The 12239-nt window shown below is 38.5% G+C and overlaps 1 protein-coding gene across 1 annotated transcript in view; it reads right to left on the reverse strand.

The window, feature by feature from the left end:
- The window catches only part of LOC132596979 (semaphorin-5A-like), a 267256-nt gene that overhangs the window by 244931 nt on the left and 10086 nt on the right, over positions 1–12239 (reverse strand). The gene's annotated exons all lie outside the window — the stretch shown is intronic.

The raw sequence follows: 12239 nt of genomic DNA on the forward strand, positions 1-12239 counted from the left end.
AAGTGGGCAGGCAACAGCAGAGCGGGGGACCTGGCTACAAAAAGCAGCCTGGCCCAGGAAGACTTTTGATTCTACTTAATTGAGACTCCATTCCCTTACCAGAGACACCAGGGCAGCCAGAGGGCACCAGTAAGGGAGTCTGACCACAAAAACTATACAACTTGGGAAATTCTCTCCATCCCCAAGGGATAGGGGGCATCTTTCCACAGCAAGTGCCCACCCAGGGAAACCTCTTGGTCCCTGTGGGTCTGAGACTCCTTTCCCCAGTAGAGAAACAGTAGGAAACCCTTTTTGCTCCATCAGGCAGCACCAGCAGGGTAGCAGGGCTCAAGTCATATCACATAACCCAAACAGATACAATAAAGTAACACCCCTCATACAATAAAAAGTAAACTATCATTGGAAGCACAGCCCTGAAAAGCAGTCTAGGACCTGCATGCTAAACCTGAACAGAGTGGACATCTACTAAATAAAAAATCTAAATAATACTGGAGTCTCCTAACATAGTAATCAAAATGTCTAGGATATAATCAAAATTCACCTGTCATACCAGAACCAAGAAAATCACAACTTGAATGGAAAAAAAATCAACCAGTTGACAGCAACACTAAGATAAATCACAAGTTGGATTTATCTGACAAGGATTTTAAAGCAGTTATCATAACAATACTTCCACAATCTATCACACATCTTCTGAAAACAAATGAAAAGATAGAAAATCGCATCAATAAAATAGAAGTCATAAAAAAGAATCAAATGGAAATTATAGAAGTGAAAAATGCAATAATGGAAATTTAAAAAACTGGATAAGGTCAATAGCAGACTGGAGGTGACAGAGGATGAATCTGAGGACAGATCAATAGAATTCACCTAATCTGAACAACACAGAGAAAATAGACTTTAAAAAAATGTAGCAGAGCCTCAGGAACCTGTGGGAAAATAACAAAAGACCCAACATATTTATTTTCAGAATCCCACAAACAGAGGAGAAACAGGGTTAGACTAAAAGAGTATTTGAAGAAATGATGACTGAAATTTTCCAAAATATGGAAAATATACACAATCACAGATTCTAGAAGTTGAGAAAATCCAAGTAGGAAAAAACAAAGAAATCTACACCAAGACACACCATAATTAAACTTCTGAAAGCTAAAGACAAAGAAAAAAATCTTAAGAGCAGATAGAGACTTTTTTCCTAATAGTGGAAAGAAAGAGCTGACAAAATTGTGCAAAGTTTTACCTTCATTGAGCAGACTCAAGAGAAATTTGAGAATTATATAGACTTCCAATTAAATTTTATTTTTAACATTTAAACAAAGCCAAAGATCACCAGGAACATACCTGTAGTTGAATAATTTGGGTTCAGTACTTGTTGCAGCAAAGGTGAGCATATGCCATGGAGAATAGTGGGTGTCTCAGTAAGAAAGCATTAAAATGAAGATATACTAATACTACAGTATTTAGATATTGGTTAGGTAAATGGTCAAGGGGCTTCCTGTATATCTGATGCCGTCAGAAAGCTGGGGTGATACTGTTGTTAGATAAAGAAGTACCAGTCACTCATTTATTAAAAAGGGGTGTGTTTGGTATTCTGTGGGTGGCACAGTGACTGTCTCAGTCACTTTGGAATGCTTTAACAGAATACCACAGACTGGGTGGCTTATAAACAACAGAAATTTATTTCTTACAGCTCTGGAGGCTGGGGAGTCTAAGATCTAGGTGCCAGGCTGGTCAGGATCTGGTGAGACCACTACTCTGTCTGGGCTACAGACTACTGACTTCTCATTGTGTTCTCACATAGTGGAAAGAGGTTGAGAGAGTGTTCTCTGGGGTCTCTTTATAAGGACACTGATCCCATTCATGAGGGCTCTACCCTCAAGATCTAAAAACCTCCACCTCCTAATACTGTCAAACTAGGGGTTAGGTTTCAACATATGAATTTGAGGAAGACACAAACATTCAGTTCATAGCAGTGACCTTGTTTTTGTCTATGTTTAGACAAAATTATAAATTAGCCTTTTTTTGGTCTCACTTTATCATAGCATCAGAGTAAGTAAGTTTTCTCTGAGATTACTTATGTACAACAGGAGGATAATGTGGCCTAGCTGTGAGAGCCAGGTCAGCTTCCCAATGTCAGGAGCTGCTCCTTTTTTTTTTTTTTTTTTCCTTTCTCAAATGTTATTTGCATAACATTCTTTTGGATGGTATAAGTATTGAACCTATCTATGCCTTTACAAACAGAGTTGCCTCTTAGATATATGCTTTTTAAATTCTAACAACTAGATTCGATTCTTGTTTTCTCTATTTCTAAGAACATTCCATTTAATAGCGAGTAATTGAATTTTACAGTGCAATTAGGGTAATTCTAGCAACAACTTTTGATATTCAGAATGGTGCAGACAACAACTATATCTGTTAGAACACATTTTCAGGGATAATTAGGTATCTGTTGAGACAAGTCTATTGGCCATATGCTCTGGTAGGTTGAACTGAATTGTATTCCAACTGACATATAATTAATAAAACAATGAAAACACACTGGACTACAAAAGAGCCTGTAATATTAGCATAAGACACTCACAGACACTTGCCTAAAGACTGAAATATAGAACTGGACTCCCATCATTGTCTGAACCCAGACCATCTGACCCAGAGCCCCTGCATCTAAAATACTCAAAAAATCATGATAAGCAAAGAGGACATCAATTGTGCTAACAATACTCAAGGCCAGATTTGGATTTCTCTCTAGTGGCTTAAGTGGCCAAGTTGGCAAGCTCTGAGATGGGAAGTCGCGAAACTGCATGTGGTGTGGAGAGCAGGTTTTTACAGTAATCAGCTGAAAAGAGTTGTAGAACTGACTGCAGGTGGAGAAAAATGCCCGATGGAACTGGATCTCATTCTCTACAGGCTCTCGGGAATGCCATAGGAAAAGCAAGGAAGGAGGGAGGAAGGGGCAATAACTCTAAAACTTAATGAATATCATTGGAGAACATGTGACCTGGCTCCAGACAAGGCATTTTAAATGGCACCCACCATGGCCTCCGTGTGATGAGTTCTTTCCTGTGTCTGCTGCATGTCTGTCTTCTACTACACTGAAATGTCTTTAACTCTGATTTCTCAGGTAGCTTTGCCCTCACCATCTTCCTTCCACAGAAGAACCTCTTCTGACGGATCTAAACCTCCCTGATCTTGCTTGTCTCCAGAAATTATTTTTACGATGTTGTAACTAAGTATGTTTTTAATAGAAATGGTCAAATCAATACATTTTAACCCACTAAGTAAACAAGAAAAGTGTGCTTGAGTACATACAGACCACTTTGTTCAAGGAGCCGAACCATACTTGAGGAAACTGTGCCGTCCCGCAGCATGGCCTTGTAGGACAATGCCTAGCTTCTGATTGTTTGACCTGCTGTTGAATTGTGAAGGTCCATTCCTTAGAAAGCAGAGCTCCCTGAAATGAAGCCAGCAGTATCTTATCCTTTTTCAAAGATGTCAAGGAAGGAATAATATTTAAGTTACCACTGCCCCATAGAGCCTTCAGATAGTAAATAGATCCAGAGGCCCCCATTTACAGATACAATCTGGTAGGGGGTAGAGGGTGAGAGGGCGTAAATCTCACCAGGAAGGATGAGAGGATGCAAATTCTTTTCCCTCCTTTATTTAAATATTTAAAGTCTGCTTCTTACTAAAATGCAATTTTCCACAAACCTAATTTGTGGCACTTTTGCGTTAATCAAAGAAATTATAAAGCCGGCATCACCTAATTTACAATGAATGTGAGTGAAAGAGATATCTGAGGGGACTTTGTACATTATTCATATGGGTACGTATGAATAGATGTGCTAACTAATCAAGGCTGAAAATAGGTATGAGAATATGTCAGCCTGCATAATGATTTCATATGCTTGTGTGAGCCCGGTTTGCGTATAGAGATGTGGCTTTTATCCCATGCACTTGGATAACATATTTACTTATGAATTACATGGTTTCCTATAAAAATTCATGTGCAGGAAAGGAATTATATATAATCTAAGAATTTTGTTTTACAACTTTGTTTCCAAAATGGTCATGTAAAATAAGGTCCCTGAGATTACTCAGAAAAGAAATGAAATTTATAGAAACATTTGGCATGGAGAAGATGAACAAACTCAAAAAGAATGGAAGAGAATCCAGTATTAGTTGCAGCCTGGCTATATATCCAAGTTTCTTTACAACATGCATTTATGTATAGTTCATAAAATAATTTTATTTAGGATGACCTAAGTTTCCTGATTTTATTTTTTAAATTATAATTGAATGTTATTATTGCTGTTTTTAATAACCTGCAGGCTCATAAACAGCACTTAGAAGTGTGGAAAACATTTAAAAGTAAAATATTAAGAAAAATAATTTTGAAAAATATTAACTTGAATTCAAAGATCTGGAAGTATTTTATACATAGCAATAGAGTTAAAAGGTCTAATTTTTAAAAAATAAAGTTTAATTGAAAGAATACATTGTATGACAACACTACTTGATTTTCGTCAAATGCCCTCTTCAGCGTTCAAGGAGAGAATCATCCATTTCATTGCTTAGCCCTTGATTCCTAGCTCTTTGAAGAAGAAACTAGTTTTGAGAAACTAAGGCCTTGATCTAGACTAATATACGAAGAAAATAGAAGTACCCAGAGATATTTTCCCCCAATACAGAGTTGAATGATTGTTTCATGATGTTTACCAAAACATAAACATATTAGAACAAATTTACTCAACAATTTGGAGCAAATTTACTAAAACACCCAGATCTGAACATTTTATAAATAGGGTGACAATATAATTTATGACCCAAAACTGGAACACTCTTAGAAACAGGATGCTATAATTACGCCAGGACAATCAAAAGAATAAACTAGAATTTAACTCTCCTTAGAATTAATCTTCAGACAATCAACCTTTAACCATTTCTCTGAGTTGATATATCAATGATAGCACATTCCCATGCAATTCATTGAAGCCTTGTATAATAAGGCATATCTCATTTGTGTGGATTTCATGTTTTATGCTACAGATTTTCCTGTGAGTGTGTACGTTTGTCCCTTTGCCTTCATGATATTTCGCTAGGATAGGGAGATGGATGATAAATAGGAAGTGTTGATTAATCCATTCTAATTTGAATACGGAAGTTTAAATTCAAACGTTTCAAATTACTTACTAACAAGTATAGAGCTCTTATCTAAAGATACAGATTTCATAGTTCCTCGACTTTCGGGCACTTAGGGCTTAACCTATGAATGAAAGAGACAGAATACTACATTATTTCTAGAGCACCAAAGAAATTGATCCCTTGGTGTCTTTTATCACAAGTATGTATACATGAATAAGTTTATTAAATTACTCCAGAGGCTTCTGATTTGGGTTTAATAATCCTGATTCATTTATCTTCTGTGCAAGCCTTTAACAATCAAAGAAAGACTCTGAATTTTTTCAATTTCCTCATATCCCTTGTCAATGGCAAAATCTATCAGGGGATCAGCTTTGTAACACTAACTCAATGCATTTTATTTTAACTTGGACCTCAGCAAAGAAACAAAAGAAGGTTGTGAGATTTGTAGCCCTTAAAATGTTCTGACCAAACAAGAGGAGGCCGGGAGAAGTGAAGGGGGAGGAATGCAGGAAGCTAGATCTGCTTTCAAATCCTAACCCCCGTGGGCCCAGGGCAAGGTGTTTAATTTGTCTGAGCCTCAGTCTGCTCATCTGTAAGAGGAGGACATCCCTATCCAGCATGGAGAATTGTGTGAAGGACTATAGATCACATGTAAATGGAGTCCCCATACCTGGCACATTATAAATAGAGCAGGGAGGCTACTTCTTTAAAATAACCTCTGACAACATGACACCAAATTTGACTTGCAACAAAATCTCTGAAATGCATCTGTGGTACCCAACATAGCAAATCTACCTAGTGCCCTCTGGTGAGGCCAAAACAGGCCTGAAAGTTAGGAAGGGGAGATTCATTGTGTAGCATCACACTTCATGACATCTGTTCAACATGCTCTAAGCCCACACAGCATCACTCTAGCAGGTTGAAACTCCGGGAGTTAGAAATCAGGCCTTAGCCATGTGCTTGCTGACTGAAGAGTGCCCACTGTTCACAAAGACACCCCATTTGAAGCATCTTCCCTGATGATAAAATGCACTCCCAACTGGCTCGTGGTCTGTTTTGATTTTACAGTCCTTCTTCATCTCTGTGTTAAATTCTGAGGATTTTCCTTCGTAAACATACCTTATTCCTAATCCCCACTTATGTTTGTTTTGCTTGTTCTCCATCCTCCCCTTCCATTTATGAATTTCCAACTTTAGTAAATGTCATCAGTCCAGGGAGAACTTAGTACAGACGATTCACACCTTTGGGACACTGAGTTGTATGGACTCTGCCAAAGGGGTTCTCACTGTCCCTAGGACATAACCCCAAAAGTCACCACAGCCTGGCCTTGCCTGGACCACTGAGAGGCAGCGTCTGCTCCCAGGGAGCAGGGTCAAGCTCCACAAAGCACCTGTCTTCATAATAAGCAGAGACAATTTCTCCTTGAGTTAAACACAGATAAGACTTTTTCCTCCAGTAAATTACTTCTAATCACTAGGAAGTTAATGATTGTAATTTTTAAACCAGAGAGAGTCTATATCATGCTTAACTCACATCTTCAAAACATTTCAAACCAGGAGAATTAAGTATGTTTAAGAGTCTTCTTTATTAAAAATAATAGATCATAAAATGATTTTGTTAAAATAAGAATGCTTGTAATTAGGTAGTAAGTAAGTGGATTTCAGAAAAGATCACTTCAATATGAAGTCAGGACCCTAAGAAGGAAGAAAACAGTGGAATTCACTGTGACTATTGTGGACAGACTAATAATGTTTTTTCTACAAACGGAAGACAAATTAGGATCATTTAGTGTAGAAAAAACTGATGTCCATGTTCATCTATTAAAGACTTAGGAATTAGTTTTTCTAAGTTCTCACTGATTTCTCACATTATTTACAAGCATATAATTCACTCTGAACTCAGGAGCTCAACTTTACATTCTAATTTGGAAACGTCATTCCTGTTTCCTCAATTTCCATTTACTCGAAGGCAGGTCTTACAGCGTCTCTATTTTAGCTATTATTCATTAAACATGCACTTCTTTTTAGTAACCCTGCCTTACAGAATGATTTTAAAAAGGGTTATTAACTGATAAATATTTTAAGGCATTAAAGCAGTGTTGAATGTCTCTGAACACATACACTTGATTATAAGAGTGACAAAGCAAGGGACCTGATTTTGAGACTCAGATTCATTACCAAACACATAACTTATTGTTCCTGTTTTCTTTAGTGACTTATATGGTTAATATACTTCCTTCAATAAATAACTGACAAAGCAATCGAAACCAGGGGTACAAAAGATGATAAAAGTAAGACTTGTCCATTTTTGGCCCTAATTTGTTTAAAATAGATCAATCTGTTGTTTTCTTCTTGGTGATAACTAATGAAGCTTTTTTTCCCACTTCTCATTTATCAATATTTTAAATATTTCTGCTGATTCTCAAGATAATTTGTTTTTCTCTTACTCGTACAAGAGTTACTGATAGAGCCTGGACTATCTTTTACCTATTTGTGAGATGCTGGGCATGCAAATGAATAAGATGTCACCCTAAACCTCAAAAAGTTCATAAAACAGTTATCAATGCGTTAAAAAATATTATGATTAAGCACTGTTCTGAACACTTAGAATACATCAATGAACAAAACATAAACATATACCTGCTTTTGTGGAATTTGCATTTTAGTAGTGGGAGACAAACAGTAACAATAATCATAAAAATTAGTATATTTTATGGTATGTTAGAAAGTGCTAAGTGCTATGGGAAAAAAATAGAGCAAGATAAGAGGGGTCAGGAATGCTAGATGTCAGTAAGGAGGTCATGGTAAGCCTCACTTAGAAAGTGATATTTGAGCAAAGACTTAGAGGAACTGAAAGAATCATTACCCAACTGGATACTGATGGAAGAGCTTAATAGGTTGATGGAAAAGCAAGGGCAAAAGGTTGACATTTTAGAGAAAAAGTAAGGAAGCCAATGGGGCTAAAGCTGTGTGAACAAAATAGAGGGTAAAAGGGGAAAATGACAGGGAGGAATGTGAGGGCAGAGAGGAGGGTTTTAAATTTTAGTAAATGTAAAATGCGGACTGCTGGAAGTTTAGAGCAGAGGATTGACCAAGAGCTCCAATACTGTGAAAATACAAATCATAACTTAGGATGCTGGTAAAGGAGGGAACTAATGGAATCCTGGAAAAATTGAAAATTCAATGGAGGATTAAAGGAGGAGCAAGAATTACCCAAGAGGAAAAAAGAAAGGAACTAATGTCAAAACTGACACCATTCGTAAGGAAACAGAGATAAGGATGAGCATGATGCCTTCAGGAGACCGCTCAGTGCTCCTTAAAAAAAAAAACAGGGGGTACATATGGGGGTGCAAGAGCCAAAGCTGAAAAGTAGACTGATCCTAGATTAGAAAAGGCCAGGAAGAGGAAGAAGGAAATAAAACTGAAGGAGCTAGGGTGGGCAGCAGCTGGGTCTGACATGCTCATATCCTCCTAGTCCTTGAGGACAGCAGACAGGTCTTCAAAACATGGACAGTTGTAACAATGCATGTGTAATGCACAGTATATTAACATATGACCATGGCCAAGGTAGCAAGATGGCACTTGCACTGTAGTAAAACATAGTACATGAAACTCAGCTGTTAGATCCAAATGACCTGGCTTCCAAAAGGGATATTTCTGTGACCATGGAAGATACTTATGCTGGAGTTTCGAGATGGTGTGATTGGAACTGTAAGAATCTTAGTAAGCTCTTACTGAGCATTTTCTGCATTTGGCAAAGCCTTACTCTGGCAAGGAAGAACCTAGTGCATTTGCCATTAGAAACAAGGGGGCCTAGAGGGCCTGAAATTGCTGAATGTTTCCCAGACTAAAATGATCAGATAACATCTCCTGAAGACACAGTCTTTGTGCCTATGACAGTCTAAGACTGTGGCATCAGAGTGCCCTTTTTGTCATTCTTTCAATTCAATATTTTCAGGGAATAATTCAGAATACTTTCCCTACCAACCAAGTATGATCTTGAGAACAAGGGACTTGAGGAGCAAAAGAGATTCAAGAATAGCCCTCAAGTAGAATGAGGGACACCCTGCCTCTAAGGCTCTGGGGCAAAAGGAGAGGTGCAGGCGGGTGTAGGCAACATTTTCAGTGGATTGTGTGGTAGACTGACTGCACCAATGCCCCGAGTCTTCCTTTGTCCCAAATCCTCGCCCTTTGCTATGTCCTTCTACACAGCCCTCCCACTCTGGGTCTGACCATGGTATTTGCTCCGGTCAATAGAATGTCAGCAGACAACACAAGCAAAGCCTTTAAAAAGTGCTTATTTCTATCTCCTCTCTTGTGTCTCTATCTTCATGAAAGGACATGTCGAAACTACCTGCACAGAACAGAGCAGAGTCACCCTAGTCATCTCAGTCAAATCCATCCTCACTGAGCCTGCCTGGTGATGACCACAGCTGCACAAGTAAACTCAGTGTGGGTCAGCGGACCCACTACAGATTAGATGAACACCACAAACCCACGATCAAAATAAATGTTTGTCGATGAATGCCATTGAGGTTCGTGGTTGTTTGAGATGCAGCATTGTATGGTAGCAGGGAATTGATATTTTCGTTGAGAACAGTGATTTGAATTTGTCTCTATTTAGGGTAGACATAATGCCTTGTCCAAATCAGGACATATTTTACAATGAAAGGGGTAGTGTTAATAATTAGCCATAAACAAGACAAAGCAGGCAAAGCAGGGCATATGGTAATCTCAAATTTACCTGAGAACCTCTATTTATCTTTGAAAAGATGAAGTAATATCATGTGACTAAAATAAAAACAATAAGGCTAAGACAGAAAGCCTAAAAATTTGACACATGCAGCTCAAGAAGAATTAAGGTCTTGGTCAGAATGTAAGGCATCCAAGTTTAAGATTTCATAGTTATGGCACTCTCCCAGGAATTGTGAAAGGAGTGGCTTGCTGAAGTGGACTTTGGTGAGTGTGTGGATGGATGGACAGATGGACAATGGATGGGTGATGTTAGGAAGACTGAATTACTAGGTAGGAAAAATGCCAAGCATATTGCTGGTACAGGGCAAACTCATTAAATGTTAGTAATTGCTATAATCATTACAACAAAGAACCCTGCTTTACATATGTTCATTCAAAGAACTAAGGAATGAACTACCTCAGTGTTCGGAAAATTGTTCTACAGATAATTGAATCACAAGCAATGAATACAGATGCAAAGACTGTTTTGTTTTTGTTTCTGTTTTTTGCCATAGTTAATAGGCTCAATCTAGATCTTCTGGTGCTAAGCCAAGTTTCTTTCCACAACTTGAAAGGGTGGGACAAGCAAGATGTATTTGTTTGCTGCCAGAACAGTACCACAGAGTGGGTGGCTTAAATAACAGAAATTTGTTTGCTTACAATTTTGGAGGCTAGAAGTCTGAGATCAAGGTATCAGTAGGGCTGTTTTTTTCTAAAGTCTCGCTCCTCGGCTTGTAGATGGCTGTCCTTTCCCTGTTTCTTCACACAGTCTTCCCTCTGTATCTGTGTCTAGACTTCCTTTTCTTATAAGACCACCATATTGGATAAGGGCCTACCCTAATGATCTCATTTTTAACTTAATTACCTCTTTAAAGGCCCTATCTCCAAATACAGTCACATTCTGAGACACTGGGGATTAGCATGTCAACATATGAATTTGGGGGGAACACATTTCAGCTCATAACCTTGTATAATGCCCAACGCAAGGAATTCTGTTCCGTACAATTTACAAGCAGTTGTTATGATAATGAGTGATAAACTCCCAGAGGCTCTGAGTCCTGCTAAGTCTAGACAAGGGTGAGCAGTGTTGGGCACTGTGCTGAATGTGCTTTGTAGGGGGCCTGGGTGTAGGTAACAAAAGGCAGGAAATCCAGGAGAGGTCAGCACCCACAGCTGGTTAGCCAGAGAGGGAGCAAGTCACACAGTAGGAATAGCATGACAATATGGAAAGAGGAGGCTTTAAGTGTCAGTAATTCAAGAGCCAGAGTTCAGGTTGGGCGTTCACTCACCCGTTCAACAAATGCTCATTAACTGCCTACTACCTGTCAGAAATTGCATCAGACACTGGGCAATGAATAATCACCTTTATTTACTGTACCTAATGTGTGCCAGGCACTGCATATACAGTCGCAGTATTTATCACCAAAGTGAAGATGAGGAAACTGAGATTCAGAAAGAAATCAACTTGTTCAAGTGGCTGCAGTGATTCAACTCCAAAGACTCTTTTCTTTCCTCTAAGCTGCACTGTCCTCAAAGAGAACTCAATTCCTGGTAATACAGTGGTACATGACATCCACATGGTGCAGGATAAAAGCTAAAGAGAGAGATAGATAAGGAGCTAAGATGTTCTGAGAGGAAAAGATTCAAAGAGGTTTGGGGAGCTTTCTCACAGTGACAGCTGCATTTTGCAGACGCTGGATAAAAGAAGGGAAGAAGAAGGCAATTACAGGCTGGGTACATGGTAGAAGAGGCTATAAAATAAAGACATGGCAAAAGAGGTGCCGCAATCAGTGGCTGCAGACTGGCAGCCTGCAACTGAATTCAGCCCACAGACATACTTTATCTCTACTGCATTAACCCCAAAAATGTGAGAAAAATTACTTCCCAATATTTCAGAAAGAGAAGCCTTCACATAAAAATTCCAGTTTTCAACCCTTTTAGAGAAATCCAGACAACTGGGCAACGATGGTCCTCTGTTCTACACAAGCAACAACTGACTGAGCTTTCCTGACGGTCGGGTTTGCCACAGTCTTACTGCCCCTTGGCCTGCTCCACTAATTCAACTTTTAACTGGCTCCTGGATATATTTGAGTTTGTCATTCTCGTGGGGACAATGAAGGGCTTTGGGAAAATTTTAAGAAGAGAATTATGACCAAATTTGCACTTTAAATAAAAGGTGGTTGTATATAGAAAGAAGATACCTGCAATAGATAAGAGATTCCATTCATTCATTCATTCATCCTTATTCATGTATTCATTTATTTTATTTATTCTCTCATTCTTTAGACATTTATTGGATATCTCAGGCATTTTGGATACAATGTTGAGCAAGACAGTAAAGACTCTTCATGGAATTTAATTTCT

This window comes from Globicephala melas, chromosome 3, assembly GCF_963455315.2.
Source record: "Globicephala melas chromosome 3, mGloMel1.2, whole genome shotgun sequence".
NCBI classification, from domain to species: Eukaryota; Metazoa; Chordata; class Mammalia; order Artiodactyla; family Delphinidae; genus Globicephala; species Globicephala melas.